A 17,911-nucleotide genomic window follows, 5' to 3' on the forward strand; every position below is an offset into this window, starting at 1 on the left:
TTTTGAACAGCTTGCTAAAGCCCTGCACTGGATTCTCAACCATCAGGGTGGCTTATCCATGGTCGTTCACTACTTGGACGATTTTCTCCTCATTGAAAGGCCCAGTCAGGTCCCTTCCATTCCCCATTCACTTCTGGATATTTTTTCCCGACTCCAGGTCCCCGTGGCCACGGCCAAGACTGAGGGTCCGGCCACTACAGTCACCTTCCTGGGCATTATTCTAGATACCGTTAGAATGGAAGCTAGCCTCCCCAGCGAGAAGTTGCTCAGGATCCGCTCAGCCATCTCCCGGGCAGTCCAGTCTCACTCGCTGACCAGGGCGGAGCTCCAATCCTTGCTGGGGATGCTTAATTTCGCCACCAGAATTATGCCTCAAGGCAGGGCCTTCCTTTCCAGGTTGCTATGTCTCCTGCCCTCGGCCCCGGAGCAAGATTCTGTCGTCCATTTGGACAGCCAGGCCATTGCAGATCTCGACATGTGGAGCAGTTTTCTCGCTAACTGGAACGGCATTTCCTTGTTCGTTCCGCAGTGGGATTCCTCTTCCCCCATAGTTTTCTCCGACGTCGCCGGTTCCTCCGGGTTCGCTGCCATTTTCAGATCTCATTGGCTGGCTGCCGGATGGCCGCCAGAATTAGCCTCGGACTCTGCAGCTCTAAAATCTTCCCCCCTTTTGGAACTATATCCCATAGTGGCGGCTGCTCAGGCCTGGGGTCACCTCTGGTCTAACTCTTCCGTGACGTTCGTTACGGATAGCCAGACCTTGGTGGACATCGTCAACAAGGGCAGAGCCCAGTCCCTCAGGATCATGGCGTTATTACGCAAGTTAGTGTGGTTATCCCTCCACCATAATTTTCACATGCGCTGCGTACACATCTCAGGCGAGCAGAATAGGGCTGCGGACGCGCTTTCCCGTGCTAACTTTCCAATTTTCTTTCAGGAAATACCCGACGCGGATCGGTCAGGCACCCCGGTGCCCCAATTCAGCACCCTCATTCTGGTTTAGATTCGCTCTTAGAGGAGGCCAAGGGCCTGGTCGCCAAATCGTTGTCACGTAATACGGCGAGGAATTATCAGGCTGGCCTAAGGGCGTTTGATAAATTCTCTAGGAATCATCCGAGGGGTCAACACTCCGAGATCTCCTACATCATGGCCTTCCTGGCCTATTGTCACTCGCATCTCTCTCTGTCGTATGGTACCATCAGACTTTATTTGGCCGGACTTCAACATCACGCTATGCTGGCCAATCCTCGTCACAGGTCCTATTTTTCCATCCAAGCTATTAAAGCCACTCTTCGGGGCATTCAAAAGGAAGGGATCCGTGAGCCATAGGCAGCCAGTATCCGGCCAGTTGTTCAGGGATCTCTCCTCGTCATTGGATGGTAATCCTTTTGGGCCCTCCACTAGCCTGATTCTGAAAGCGGCTATGTATCTCGCTTTTTATGGGTTCCTCCGGCCCGGAGAGGTTCTGGCTGGTCCAAATCGAAAAAAACCATCCTCTGAAGCAACATCTGTCATGGGGCCAGGGCCATTACACTCTGCTTCTACCCTCCACCAAAACCAATCAGACGGGTCCTCCCTCTGAAATCAAGCTCTACCCGACCTTGAACAATTGGTGCCCAGTTCAAGTGCTGCATCAACTGACAGCACTCATCCAAGGTTCATTGCCCGACAGTCCACTCTTGCCGCATGCAGGCAAGCCTCTCAGCACCTCGCAATTCATCGCTTATATCCGTGCCCTCGCCCAGGGTTTAGGCTATGACCCCAAGGTAATTTCAGGGCACTCATTTCGTATAGGGGCAGCCTCCGCTGCTTCCCGTCATCAGGTGCCGGCTCACGTCATCCGGTCCATGGGGCGGTGGCGATCCTCCTGCTTTACCAGGTATATACCCAATCCTCAAACCGAGATATCTCATGCCTTTCGTTCTCTGGCTTTGTAATTTGTAAATAAAAGTGTTGTACCTACCTGTTGTTTTTTGCCCCCTTTTCCTCACTGGTGTACCCGCGCCGTGGCTTCCGGCACAATTCAGCCACTATGTTCAGGGCAGGTTTCTCTGCGTACGCCGACGTTGTCCTAGCCCTGACCATAAATTGTAAGGCTGTTACCAGCCTGCATTTGTGGGAGGGGCGTCTGGCTATTTAGTCACCTTCCCTCCGTTCAGCCAGGCGCCCGAGCCTCACGCCCCTCCCTCCCGCCCTTTTTTTTTTTTCAGGCTTCCATCAGGTATGCCCCCTTTTCCTCACTGGTGTACCCGCGCCCGTGGCTTCCGGCACAATTTAGCCACTATGTTCAGGGCAGGTTTCTCTGCGTACGCCGACGTTGTCCTAGCCCTGACCATAAATACATATAGAGTTTGTGAGGTATTCTGAGGATTTTGTGGACCTCAGAGGGAGAGAACTGTTTCTCCAGATCCTTCTTCCACAGTCCTATAGTAGCTGGTTTGACATCGGGAGCTTGAGCATTTTATATATTGTACAAATCAGTTTAGAGGGGTACCGGGAACAAGTTAATAGCTTTTTGAACCAAGTAAGAGAACTCTTAGTAGGCATTTGGCCCAGTAAGCGATTTCTTTTCAAAGAAAATTTGACAATAAACTATAGGAGGTGGGTATGCTAAGCTTAAGTTGAAGGGAGGAGTCAGAGTACATACAACCCAACCATCTCCGTCTAGTAAATCAGCTACTGGTAAGGTTGAGGATCTAACAGAGATAGGGCTAGTGTCCCTGATGGCAGCAGGAAATTGTAACAGTTCTCCTAGCACCCCGACTGAGTACCTCCATTGATGGATGCTCCTAGTGCTTCCCGAGGGCTCCAAGCACTCCGCTCGACACCGTGAGCACTGCCGACCCACAAACTGCGGTAGCTTGGTTGGGATCTCGTCGTCTTCTACCCACCCTGGACCTACGACAAGATTTCCAGGTTCGAGTGAGTGACCCTCTCTTCCTTCATAGAGCGATGCAGGAACAGCTCTTACAAGAGCTAGGGATTATACTCTGGAGAGTATAATGATTATAGCAATCCCCAGAGTGTAGTTCTCCAATCCCCCAAACATGAGCCCAGACTTCATGAAAGGTAGAACAGGACACTTTAATGAGGCTACATGCCAGCCTTTTATGCAGGTCTTTCAGCAAGGGACACTCCCCATGGGGACCTTGTGGAAGACTGAGGCAGTTTTTACATAAACCAATCACATGCAGCTACAGGCAGAAAACACATACATGTGATACAATTATTCAGCACAATGGGATAACGTAATCACTCAGAGGCAGACAACACCCACCTGTGATACAATTAACCAACACAATGGGATAACGTAATCACTCGCAGGGAGAAACTACTCATTTTCCCTTTGTAGAATAATGAGTCGGGGGGGGTCTCCATAGTTCTGGGTCCATAGTCCATAGGAAGGAGGCTAGCCCTCAGGCCTCTCCAGCAGCCCCAGTGACGGTTCAGTCCATCACAGAGATAAAGATAAGGCATCCCTAATTTGGAGAAGGGGGGAAGGGAGAGGAAGGGCCCCATGGGTGGAAGAGAACCACTCCCAGGTCATTAAAGTTGTACCCACCAAGGATTTTGGAATAGAAGCCTGAGCTGGGAGGGGCTTGTCTAATAGGGCAATAGCACAAGATGTAGGATCCTTGCTGTCCTTGGGAATAATAGTTATCAAAGCCCTGGTCATGTCAGTGGATAGGGGCTGGTTCTGCAAGGCTAAGTTGCAGATGGGAAGGAAAAGGGGAAGAAGGATATCTTGGAAAGCAGAATAGTAGGTAACAAAGCAGGCCTTCCAGAGTGAGCTTGGAAAGCGTAAAGAGTTTTGCCAGTGCTTCCTGCTTATCTCGGGATAGTGATGGGAATCTAAGAAAGTACGAGTAGAGACATCTCTTCCTTGGTTGGACATATCTCCTCCCTAGTTTATATAAAGACTCGTAAAAGAGTTTGAATTGTTCACCTATGTTGGCCGTTGAGAAGAATTGTTCACCTTGCAGAGATTTGATGCTAGCTACAAATCTTGCAAGTTTTCTGCATTTGATGCGGTGCATCATAAATTTAGAGGCCTTGTTGCCATGAGCGAAGAAGTTTTGCTGGGAGGATAGATAATATTTTGCAGACCTCTCATTTAGTAGGTTTAAGATCTGTCCTAAGAGAGGTGAGTTCAGAAAGATGGGCAGTGATTGTTTGGGAAGCGTTTCTGGGGTATGGATTTGAGTCAAAAGGAAAGGGAGACGTTTATCAGCTTCCTTCTTTAAAAAAGAACATAGGCTGATAATGTGTCCCCAAATGTATACTTTGTGGGTGTCCCATAAAAGGTGTTATTTATAGGAAAATAGTCCGCAAGCAGGGATGCAATGTGTTTCTTGTGATTCCTGCTACCCAGTATGGATTCATTGAGTCTCCAGATATTAGACCTACCTGGTGCAGAGGAGACTGGAGAGCACAGTTGTGACGAAGACTGCACCTCGTGGCCCCGCCTGAAGTCAACTACGTCGAGCTTACGAGATATGGTTTAGTCACTGGTTTCCAAGACGTGATGTTTCGCCCTCCCTGGGAGCACGTAAAGTCAACTTGGTACAGACCCCTCCTGTCCACACAGGTACAGGGAGGCAAGGGGAGTGAGAGAGGGTGGTCCACGCGGCCTCTGGCAGAACTCCACATTCGCTCACAACCCTGACAAGCTGAGATCCTTTTCACTGCCCCAGTGAAACAGAGCTTTGCCAGCCCGGTAGACTGCCACCAGTTCCTTGTTTGATATAAGCCTGGTCCGCTAACGGGATTATATAGGGTGAGAAACCAACCCGCAGTAGTGTATAACTATGCCGAAAACACGGACGTGGGGATTCGTTGACCGAGATACAAGGACAGCACAAGATAAAATTATATATTTAATTGCCTTAAGGGAGCACTAGACAATACATGATATACACAGAGAATATATACAGTGGTCGGGTGTGCAAATACAGGTGGCATGATACAACAGAGTTAAACAGAGCAAGGGTCAGTTACTAGGTGGATGAGTAGTCCTTTGGGTTATGATGAATTCTGGGTTGCTGTAATGCTTGGCTGAAGTCACATGGGAGCAGTGATGTCAGCAGTTTGTCCGCAGTCCCTCCAAACATTACTCGATGTGACCCCCTTCAGAGAAAGACCGTGGCCTCTGCATGGGAATTTTCATGAGTAGTCACTCCCCTCCCTCCCTCTGGGAGGAGTCCACCCTCCCTTGTCCTGGTAGCCAAAGACCCACAAAACCCATTATGACCCATAGCTCCAGATCGGAAGGTCACAGGGAGATGTATCTGGGACCAACGGATCCGCTTGGGTTTTGGCTACAGGTGGAGAGTAAACATGGCACCTGGCATCCTGCCCCCAAACTACAACCAGGGGTAGGTCCGTTTTGGCCTCAGGGTCGCAGATGTGTAACTGTTTTATGCCTGTGACGGACGGGCAATTCCGGTTCCATGATGTCTGCTGGATCCTTTTGTACTGATGACCAGCTCAGCCCCCCCACCGGCATTCATCCTGCCAGAAAGGCTTCAGTTTCCATTGTGGCTGACTGAGGTGTGAACTGTGAACATGTGATCTGCTTTGAAGCCAGGCCCCCTGTAGAGTTTACTCTCTCTGCTATCTGACAGCAAATGGCTGGAGTTAGATCATGATTCCACATTCCTTACAACAGTAAATGGGGGAGTGATCCAAAAGGGTCATACTTTCGATCCTAGAATCAGCGCACAGATGCAGGTATTCCTTAGACACAAATATATAGTCTATTCTGCCATAGGAATTTCCTGCAGCAGAATAAAAAGAATAGTCAGTGAGAGAGGGGCATCACCAGACATCTAAAAGACCCATATCAATCAACCTGGTGTTAAGCGTTTTTTTTTAGAGCTCTAGCTGAAAATAGAGTGTTTAGAAGAGGTATTAAGGAGAGGGTATAAAGACACATTGAAATCACCTGCCAAGATAAGAATCCCTTTCTAGTGGAATTCCACTAACGAGAAGGCTAATAGCAGTCAGGTGATCTGGTCAGCATTGGGTGCATAGATACTGAGAATAGTGTACATGGTCCGGCCAACAAGTTCTTTCAAGATGATATAATGGCCTTCCTAGTCTGATGTGTTTTATAGCTACAGTGAGGCCTCATGCACACGACCTTTGTGTGCATCCGTGGCCGTTGTGCCGTTTTCCGTTTTTTTTCGCGGACCCATTGACTTTCAATGGGTCCGTGGTAAAATCGGAAAATGCACCGTTTTGCAGCCGCATCCGTGATCCGTGTTTTCTGTCCGTCAAAAAAACAACGGTTCACGGACCCCCCCTCCCTCCCTCTATTGTAATATCATTGGTGGCCAGTGTGCGGCCCCCCCGCCCCCCCCCCTATTGTAATATCATTGGTGGCCAGTGTGCGGCACCTGAAGGGTTAATTGTGCTGATCACAGCCCCCTGTAAAAGATCGGGTGCTGCCAGGCAGCAGGGGGCAGTCATGTACACAGTTCGTAGTATATTCTAACTTGAAGCGTCCCCATCACTATGGGAACGCCTCTGTGTTAGAATATACTGTCGGATCTGAGTTTCACGATGTAACTCAATTCCGATGATATATTCTAACATAGAGGCGCTCCCATGGTGATTGGGACGCTTCAAGTTAAAATATACCATCGGATTGGAGAAAACTCCGATCCTATGGTATATTAACTCCTGACTTTACATTGAAAGTCAATGGGGGACGGATCCGTTTGAAATTGCACCATATTGTGTCAACGTCAAACGGATCCGTCCCCATTGACTTGCATTGTAATTCAGGACGGATCCGTTTGGCTCCGCACGACCAGGTGGACACCAAAACGACTTTTTTTCCATGTCCGTGGATCCTCCAAAAATCAAGGAAGACCCACGGACGAAAAAACGGTCATGGATCACGGAAAAACGGAACCCGTTTTTGCAGAACGCAAAAAAAAAAAACGGTCGTGTGCATGAGGCCTGAATGGAACATCTTTACAGAAACCAATACTTACTCCCCTTGAGGCTGCACCATCACCACCACAATGATACCAGATGGGGAATTTAGAGAAATATAGGTTGCCATGTTTATAGTGGGTTTCCTAGAGGAAGATCTCTGAGCTTTTCCCCTTCCACAGAAGAGAGAAAATTTGGGATCTCTTTGAGGGTGGCCGTAGTCCCTTTACATTGTATGAAACTACATGGAGGTTAGTGGTGGAAAATTACGAAGGTACTAAGGAGTAAATTAAAATCAGTAAGCATATAAGTCTTGCTGTAGGGTGGGAAGGTATTGCTGTTTGGCAGCCCCAAGGAGAGCAGTGGATCCGTCCATCATAAGTCAGGGGGTGTATAAGGGCATATCCACACATTCCTAGTCTAAAAAAGAACAAGAGAAGAACAAAACAGAAATCAAAACAGTGATAAATAGTTTTACAAATAGGAAGCTAGGGGGGGGGGGCATAAACCTACAGAAAGTCTTGCTATATTGTGGAACAAAGGAGATACCAAGGTCCTGTTGCGGTGTCTGGCATAGAGAGGGAAGAAACAAGCAGGGAATTTCAGACTATCTCGGACTCAAGTAGACAATACAACTATGCTGGAATCACTGATGTTACTGGTTATAGCTGTGCTGTACTAGATCAGAGCTGCAGTATAAAGTGTATGAGGAGGAGTACAGCACATGGAGTACTGTGTACAGTTCTGGGCTCCTGTGCACAAGAAAGACATAGCAGAGCTGGAGAGGGTTCAGAGGAGGGCAACTAACGTAATAACTGTAATGGGTGGACTACTAAATCTACATTGAACAAAAATATAAACGCAACACTTTCAGTTTTGCTCCAATTTTGCATGAGCTGAACTCAAAGATCTGAAACATTTCCTACATATACAAAAGACCCATTACTCTCAAATATTGTTCACAAATCTGTTAAATCTGTGTTATTGAGCACTTCTCCTTTGCCGAGATAATCCATCCCACCTCACAGGTGTGGCATATCAAGGTGCTGATAAGACAGCATGATTATTGCACAGGTGTGCCTTAGAATGCCCACAATAAAAGGAAACTCTGAAATGTTCACAGTTTTGCCTTACTGGGGGGGTGTCAGAAAACCAGTCAGTATCTGGTGGAGCGCCATCACCCAGCTGTCAGCCCTAGCTTTTTCTGGTATGTTGCCTTATATGTTATTTGCACCGCATGGCTAGTAGATTTGGTTGATCCTTGCCATGATAGTGTTGTTTTGACCTTTCTTTGGGCATATGTATTTTGGCATTCATATCTAAAAACCCATGACCTTTAGTACCCATTGGGACGCATCCTTAACATCCACTTGGTCATTATTTGTACTATCACCCATTATTACTGCAACAGGGTTATCAGCAGGGTAGTGAGCAACTGTGGTTAGTCCCCACTGATTCACATATGTATTGTGATGTAATGTTCATTTTAAAAGATATTAATAAACTAAATATTTTATTACCCATGTTTGGTGTGTTATGCACTCCTTTTTCGTTGTGATTTATCGTATGCTTGGGAGTGTACCATTTAATTGAGACCGTCGGTTATCCAGTATCTGGTGTGGCCACCATTTGCCTCACGCAGTGCAACACATCTCTGTCGCATAGAGATGATCAGGTTGTTGATTGTGGCCTGTGGAATGTTGGTCCACTCCTCTTCAATAGCTGTGCGAAGTTGCAGAATATTGGCAGGAACTGGAACACTCTGTCGCATACGCCGATCCAGAGCGTCCCAAACAAGCTCAATGGGTGACATGTCCGGTGAGTATGCTGGCCATGCAAGAACTGGGATGTTTTCAGCTTCCAGGAATTGTGCACAGATCCTTGCAATATGGGGCCTTGCATTTTCATGCTGCAACATGAGGTGATGTCGTGGATGAATGGCACAACAATGGGCCTCAGGATCTCATCACAGTATCTCTGTGCATTCAAAATGCCATCAATAAAATGCACCTGTGTTCGTTGTCCATAACATACGCTTGACCATACCATAACCCCACCACCGCCATGGGCCGCTCGATCCACAACGTTGACGTCAGCAAACCGCTCACCCACACAACGCCACACACGCTGTCTGCCAACTGCCCTGAACAGCAAAAACCGGGACTCATCGGTGAACAGAACGCCTCTCCAACGTGCCAGACGCCATCGAATGTGAGCATTTGCCCACTGAAGTCGGTTACGACGATGAACTGCAGTCAGGTCCAGACCCCGATGAGGATGACAAGCATGCAGATGAGCTTCCCTGAGACGGTTTCTGACAGTTTGTGCAGAAATTCGTTGGTTATGCAAACCGATTGTTGCTGCAGCTGTCCAGGTGGCTGGTCTCAGACTATCATGGAGGTAAACATGCTGAATGTGGAGGTCCTGGGCTGGTGTGGTTACACGTGGTCTGCGGTTGTGAGGCCGGTTGGATGTACTGCCAAATTCTCTGAAACACCTTGGAGACAGCTTATGGTAGAGACATGCACATTCATTGCACGGGCAACAGCTCTGGTAGACATTCCTGCAGTCAGCATGCCAATTGCACGCTCCCTCAAACGTTGTGACATCTGTTGCATTGTGCTGTGTGATCAAACTGCACATTTCAGAGTGTCCTTTTATTGTGGGAAGTCTAAGGCACACATGTGCAATATTCATGCTGTCTAATCAGCACTTTGATATGCCACACCTGTGAGGTGGGATGGATTATCTCGGCAAAGGAGAAGTGATCACTAACACAGATTTAGACAGATTTGTGAACAATGTTTGAGAGTTAGGCCCCATTCACATGTCCGCAAAAGGGTCCGCACCCTTTCCGCAACTTTGCGGAACGGGTGTGGACCCATTCATTCTCTATAGGCCCGAACGTGAAGCGGAGAGCACACTATGTGCTCTCCGCTTCCGCATTTGCGGAGTGCGGCCCCGAACTTCCGGGTTTCAGCCCCAAACTTCCGGTCTGCAGCTCCGCAAAAGATAGAACATGTCCTATTCTTGTCCGCAGCTGCGGACAAGAATAGGCATTTCTGTAAGGGTGCTGGCCGGGTGTGTTGCGGATCCACAATTTGCGGGTCTGCAACACACCACGGATGTGTGAATGGACCCTAATGGGTCTTTTGTGTATGTAGAAAATGTTTTAGATCTTTGAGTTCAGCTCATGCAAAATGGGAGCAAAACCGAAAGTGTTGCGTTTATATTTTTGTTCAGTGTATGCTGCATTTTCTTCTGGTTGTACTCACCTTTAGGGTCCATTCAGACATCTATAAGTGTTTTGCGGTCCGCAAATTGCAGATCTGCAAAACACGGATACCGGCCATGTGCGTTCCACATTTTGTGGACCACACATGGCCGGCCCTACGATAGAAAGGGCCTATTCTTGGGACATGCTCTTAGGACATGCTCTATCTTCTTTACAGGGCCGTGGAACGGAACTACAGATGCGGACAGACACGGTGTGCTGTCCGCATCTTTTGCGGCCCCATTGAAATGATGCGGACCTAGAACTACAGACATATGAATGGACCCTTAGTGTATTCTGTAACCTAATGAGGCTAGGTTGACTAGCAACTTCTTATCTTCTTGTGCAGGTGACACCTAGGTACTTGCACCGAACGAGGCCGAGAAAGTCCTGTCTGCTATACAGCGGGATGCCTCACCATGCTTCACATGCTTGCATAAGGGACATCCAACAATAGAAAGCATTAAAGACTGCACGTCATATGGCTACAAGATAAAATGCGACAAATGAATGGTGTACTATGTGCGAAATAGTTTGAGGTAGCAAACTAAGGTAGGCTTTATACATCCTGTATTATACTCCAGAGCTGTATTCATAGTCTGCAGACTTAAATCTCCCAGCATTGCCTACGTGATCAATGTGAACCGAACATTCATTAGATAGCCTGCATTATACAAGCTCAGCTAAGCTTTTAGAGGCTTGTCGATCGTCAAGCTTTCTGACATTTTCTAACAGAAACCAACAGAACTGTGAGTTCAGCCCTGGAGTAGAATACAGGATGGGTAATGTGATGAATATACACAGTTAGTCCACTATAGTCAATATAGCTCTGGAATATAATGTAAGCTGAAACTCAGGATTAGTGATTAGTACAGGATAAGTAATGTAATGTATCTACACAATTACACTACCAGCAGAATAGTGAGTGCAGCTCTGGAGTATAATGCAAGATGTAACTCAGGATCAGTACAGGATAAGTAATATATGTACACGGTGACTCTACCAGCTGAATAGTGAGTGCAGCTCTGGGGTATAATAAAGGATGTAACTCAGGATCAGTAAAGGATAAGTAATATAATGTATGTACACAGTGACTCCACCAGCAGAATAGTGAGTGCAGCTCTGGAGTATAATACAAGAAGTAACTCGGGATCAGTACAGGATAAGTAATTTAATGTAAGTACACAATGACTCTACCAGCAGAATAGTGAGCGCAGCTCTGGAGTATAATACAGGATGTAACTCAGGATCAGTATAAGATAGGCTACTTTCACACCTGCGTTAGGTGCAGATCCGTCTTGTATCTGCACAGACGGATCCGCACCTATAATCCGCATTCATAACTGATCCGTTTGCATTATTCTTTTTAAAAAAAAGTCTAAATCAAAACGGATTCGTCCTGATTTACATTGAAATTCAATGGGGGACGGATCCGTTTTCAACTGCACCATATTGTGTCAGTGAAAATGGATCCGTCCCCATTGACTTACATTGTAAGTCAGGACGGATCTGTTTGGCTCCGCATCGCCAGGCGGACACCAAAACGCTGCAAGCAGTGTTTTAGTGTCCGCATCCAGAGCGGAATGGAGACGCAACGGAGCCAAACTGATGCTGAACTGATCCTTTTGAACAGTTTGTGAGAGCCCTGAAACGAATCTCACAAACAGAATTCAAAATGCCAGTGTGAAAGTAGCCTAAGGTAATGTATGTACTCTGATTGTACCAGAAGAATGGGGAGTATCACTTTGAAGTATAAGGATACATGCATATCATGCGTAGATTTACTGTACATTTTTTGTGTGTGAAATCTGCAGCATAAAGTACCAGTTAGGCTAATTTCACATTAGCGTTTTTTGCGGATCCATCATGGATCTGCAAAACGCTTGCGTTACCATAATACAACCGCATGCCTCTGTCTTGAACGGATCCGGTTATATCATGTCTTATATAGCCAAGACGGATCCGTCATAAACTCTATTGAAAGTCAATGGGGGACGAATCAATTTTCTTAAATTGTGTGTCAGGACGAATCCGTCTTGCTCCGCAACACATTGCGGACAGAGAAACGCTGCAGGCAGAGTTTTGGTGCCCGCCTCCAGAGCGGAATAGTGACTGAACGGAGGCAAACTGATGCATTCTGAGCGGATCCTGTTCCATTCAGAATGCATTAGGGCAAAACTGATCTGTTTTGGACCGCTTGTGAGAGCCCATGGCGGATCTCAGAAACGGAAAGCCAAAACGCTAGTGTGAAAGTAGCCTTAAATAGAGGCGAGTTCCAAAATCTCATCTATACAGTGTGGATGTCATTTGATCTGTGTCAAATTTTTCTTCTAATTTTCATTGCGAGTTTCACCCTGCAATGGAAAGGGTGAAATATGTAGCAAATCTGCAACAAAATCCAATGTAACATACAGATTTTTCTGTGGATTCGTCATGGAAACCCAGAAAAGTCACATGAAAATCGACATAAAATACACTACCATATGCTTGTGGCCTAATACAGGCTGCAGCTTAGGATCAGTACAGGAAAAGCAAATCTTTTTTTTATACATCTATGATAATTATACGTTAAATTTTAGTGTGCATATAACGGTGCGATGATCTACGTCTGTGTTGAATTCACCCTTGAGTATCGGTTTTAGAACTTTCCCTGAACTCATCCTACTTAAAGATACTGAGAAGAAAAGAACCCAAAGGTGCCGGAGGCTGTATGCTCAAATCCCTGAAGCCGCTTACATCCTCAGCTTACTTAGCCAATTAGAGGGCGCAAAGTTGAAAGGTAGGTCTTTATCCCAGTAATCCTGGTTGGCTGTCCGTCACTCTGAGTGCGGTTTTGAATGTTGCTGCTTCAAATAAAGATTGATGGGTCGCTGAGAGCCAGTTCATCCAGCGTGACAGTGTAACAGCCCCGCTAAGGACCCACTCGTACGGCCTGCTTGATATTAACTGATGCTGAGAGCTACGGATGCTGATGAAAGATGTCTCGCCGCTATAAGTCCTTTGGACCTGTGAGTTCATTATGAGCAACATAAATCATACTGAAGTGACTTGATGAGGAAAATAACGGCGTCCACCTCCAGGCAGCGGCGGTAATAGGAGAACGCTTCACTTCTTGTGCGCCCAGCGCCACTGGTCTGACCGGTTCATTCACACAGCAGTCAGAACATCTATCCAACTCCTGCTGCCTGACTTACAACATCTAAGGCTGCATTCACACGTCCGCAATTCTGTTCCGCATTTTGCGGAAGGGAATTGTGGACCCATTCATTTCTATGGTTCTGCACGATGCGCGGCCCGGATCCGGAAATGCGGACCCGCACTTCGGGGTCCGCAATTCCGATCCCGAAAAAAATAGATCATGTCCTATTCTTGTCCACAATTGCGGACAAGAATAGGCATTTTCTATTAAGTGCCGACGAGATGCGGTCCGCAAAATGCACATTGCCGGTGTCCGTGTTTTGTGGATCCGCAAAACACACACGGACGTCTGAATGGAGCCTAATTCTGTTTACTGATGTCAGCCCTGGCCAGGGGTGGACTGGGAACTTGAAGTGGCTCTAGAAGAAAACCTAAAAGTGGCCCCAATTCTCCAAATTGACAGAATGCAAGCAACACAGGTAGGTGGGGTCGGCAATACCATAACGCAAAATACTATCCCATCAGAACCATATACCACACTGAAGAAGTGGTGGCCATCAATAGATGCCATTTTCTGTCCTCCTCAACGTTGGCTTTGTTTAAGATATGGAGCAGGGGGCCTAGAAGGTGGGGTCACAGCAGTTGAATTCAGGAGGGAATGTGCGGTTGCTGGCCGGGTACATGGGTACCTGATTCTAACAGCTTTATTTACAGCTGAGAGCTCATTATGTACCTGGTCAGCGGCAGAGAGGAGGGCTTGGGTGGCCCCATGGGCATCGGCCCACCAGGAAATTTCCCTGCAAGGTCTATAGCCAATCCGTCCCTGGTCATGGCACTCTGTCAGTGCCAAATGTTAATAACATACCTTTAATAGGTTGTCCGCCATCTTTTTTGTTTTATCCCACGCCCAGAGCAAGACCTGTGAAGGGAAACATACTTACCTGTTCCCTGCAGTCTGGGTTCAACTGGGGTAAAAAGAACCTTGAACATTTAACAGGAGCTTACTTAAAATTAGAAAAAAAAATATAGCATCTTATCCAGCTTTCCCAGGATCCTACATGGACAAACAGTATAATTATGCATTCATATCAGAGAAGGGGATGCATCTGTTTTTGGAACATGATGGTTGCCATTACAGCTCGCAAATGACCAGTCATCCAGCATTTTTTGACTCCTGATAGCAAACCTTTCTGGTTTGGTTATGCTATATGGCAGGTGGGGATATATCACTATTTCTAAGCAGGAACCATATTAAACTAGCTCTTTTAGCCACAGTGCAAGACATGGAGGGCTCTAGAGTCATGCTGTAACAAAGTCTTCAGAGGAGAGAGTTGTAGACAAAGGATACAAAAAGAGACACAATATTGCAAAAACTTTTCTACAAACTTTGCATAAATCAATAGTTCTGGTGAATATAAGAAACTTTGTAATATATCTTATCTGAGAAAAATGTCTCTTTCCTCACTTACCTTTAGAATGACTGCTAGCTCAATAAATGATCAGATTACATGTTTCCCATACAATTCTATGGAGTGGAAGTGAACTAATTGTCCGTCTTTGTCTCTAAAAATTGAGAATTTAAGTTTCAGTGGTGTAGGGGTACAGAAAAGTTGATAAGTATAGAAAAGGGCATTTTTATTTGATAAGATATATGACAATGTTTTAAATAATTGCCTGTATCACTGATTTGTGCAAAGTTGAGTGAAATGTTAGTGATTATTTAAGTGAAGCTAATTTTGCTAAGTGTAAAAGGCGGAGGTTGCATGTAGACTGTCTCCCAGTACACCATTTACAAGGTCAGGGTCAAAAAAATTTTTCATACTAGAAGCACAGTGAGGGCATCTGAAAGACAGATATGTTCCCTAATGTGACACTGCAATGATAATTGATGGTGTGAGAATGAACATGCAGAACTGTGGGACCCAACCATGCTGGAGAGGAGGGTCAGTTGCTTCTTGTGGCTGGTTAGTCACAGTATCTTATGGTACCATAGGATTGCTCTGTCAGCTATACAGTGGCTGTTTTTCCAGTGTATTCATCATCCAACACAACAAGCATATGCTGCCATTAGTGTTGAGCACCAATATTCGAAAAGCGAATTTTTATCTTGAATATCGCAACCTTGAGAATTCACGAATATTTCGAATATAGTGCTATATATTCTTTATATCGAATATTCGTCATTTTTTCCATCTGAACCCATGATTTCTCCCTGCTTCTTGCTTGTGGGCCAATGAGTCATTGGTCCACAAGCAACTTAAGCAGGGAGGAATCTTGACTTCAGATGGAAAAAAATGATGAATATTCTAAAAAAAGAATATATAGCACTATATTCAATATAGTGCTATATATTCGTATTTTAGAATATTCTACATTTTTTTTCCATCTGAAGTGAACAGTGTTCAGTGTTCACTTCAGATGGAAAAAAATGACGAATATTCTAAAAACGAATATATAGCACTATATTCTATAGTGCTATATATTATTTTTTGACCCACCCCTGTATTGATCGTGTAATATTCGCATATTACGCAATCATTACCTTGCTGATTTCCGAGTAAAAAAAAAAGAATATAACGAATATTCGACAAAATATTTGCAAAATATCACAAATTCGAATATGTCCCCTGCCGCTCATCACTAGCTACCATCAGGCATTGTGACCGCCCTGCCACAAAGAGCAGCTGACCATCATATCGGGCATAGTTGGGTCCTGTGTTGCCAGCCTATATAAACAACAGATTTTGCATTAGAGCTCAGGAACTTCAAGTGACTACTCTACTATCCCACTTTTAGGACTGTAATCGTTGCAGTCCGTGCCCACCACTGCCCCGCTCCTTCGGGTAACTGCTTGTTTACCGGTTCTGACCCTCCACCCTTGTCCTGACCACTGCATGTTTATCATATTGACCCTCAGCCGTCAACCCCGACTTCGGACTTGTTTCACGGATATGCACAAACTCTGCCTGCCCTAAGCTCAGACTGTTTCCTAACTATGAGTGTTGTCTGATCCCTTGGTGCTTTGCATCGTTGTTTCTGAACTTCATGAGGGAGCAGCTCGGTGGCTCTCCTGCAGTGAAGAACAGATCTCTGTATAGGGGTTAAAGGGTGAAAATCAGGGGATTTCCAGGACAACACCCTTAGAAATAGCTCAAAGTCAAACCGTTTGGTTGGCACAGTGTTTCCACAAATGCATTGGGAACACTACACATTCTATTCCAAAAGAAAACATCAAGAAAAATATATCAAATTTGTGCTGTTCCTCTAAAAACAATTGAAGAAAAGTGAGTATTAGACTGTTCAAAAAAATAGCAGTATTTGTATTCTTCTTTACAAACTCAAACATTCACTATATAAACTGAAAAATGTTTGAAGATTTTGCTTTCCTTTGAATCACTTAACTAATATTTAGTTGTATACCCACTGTTTCTGAGAACTGCTGGACATCTGTGTTGCATGGAGTCAACCAACTTCTGGCCCCTGTGAGCAGGTATTCCAGCCCTGGATGATTGGACTACATTCCACAGTTCTTCTCTATTTCTTGGTTTTGCCTCAGAAACTGCTTTTTTTATGTCACCGCACGTTTTCTATTGGATTAAGATCCGGGGATTGGGCTGGCCACTCCATAACGTCAATCTTGTTGGTCTGGAACCAAGATGTTGCACGTTTACTGGTGTGTTTGGGGTCGTTGTCTTATTGGAACACTCATTTCAATGGCATTTCCTCTTCAGCATAAGGCATCATGACCTCTTCAAGTATTCTGATTTATTCAAACTGATCCATGATCCCTGGTATGCGATAAATAGGCCCAACACCTTAGTATGAGAAACATCCCCATATCATGATGCTTGCTCCACCATGCTTCACTGTCTTCAAGGTGTACTGTGGCTTGAATTCAGTGTTTGGGGGTTGTCTGACAAACTGTCTCCTGCCACTAGACCCAAAAAGAACAATCTTACTTTCATCAGTCCACAAAATGTCTCTTTAGGCCAGTCAATGTGCTCTTTGGCAAATTGTAACCTCTTCAGCACATGTCTTTTTTTCAACAGTGGGACTTTGCGAGGACTTCTTTCAGATTTCACATAGGCGTCTTCTAATTGTAACAGTACTCACAGGTAACTTTAGACCTTCTTTGATCTTACTGGAGCTGATTGTTGGCTGAGCCCTTGCCATTTTGGCTATTCTTCTATCTATTCGAATGGTAGTCTTTCACTTTCTTCCACGTCTTTCAGGTTTTGGTTGCCATTTTAAAGCATTTACGATCATTTTAGCTCAGCAGCCTATAATTTTCTGAACTTCTTTATATGTTTTCCCCTCTTTAATCAACGTTTTAATCAAGGTACACTGTTCTTCTGAACAATTTGTGAAACAACCCATTTTCCACAGAATTTCAGAGAGAAATGCACTGTAACCAGCATGTACAACATTTGCTGCCTTCCTTCCTTAAATAAGGGCAATAATTGCCACCTGTTTTTCAAAGAATGAATGACCTCACTCATTGAACGCCACACTGCTATTATTTTGAACATGCCCCTTTCAATAAGTGATTGAATTACA

The sequence above is a fragment of the Bufo bufo genome, chromosome 1, assembly GCF_905171765.1.
Source record: "Bufo bufo chromosome 1, aBufBuf1.1, whole genome shotgun sequence".
Lineage (NCBI taxonomy): Eukaryota > Metazoa > Chordata > Amphibia > Anura > Bufonidae > Bufo > Bufo bufo.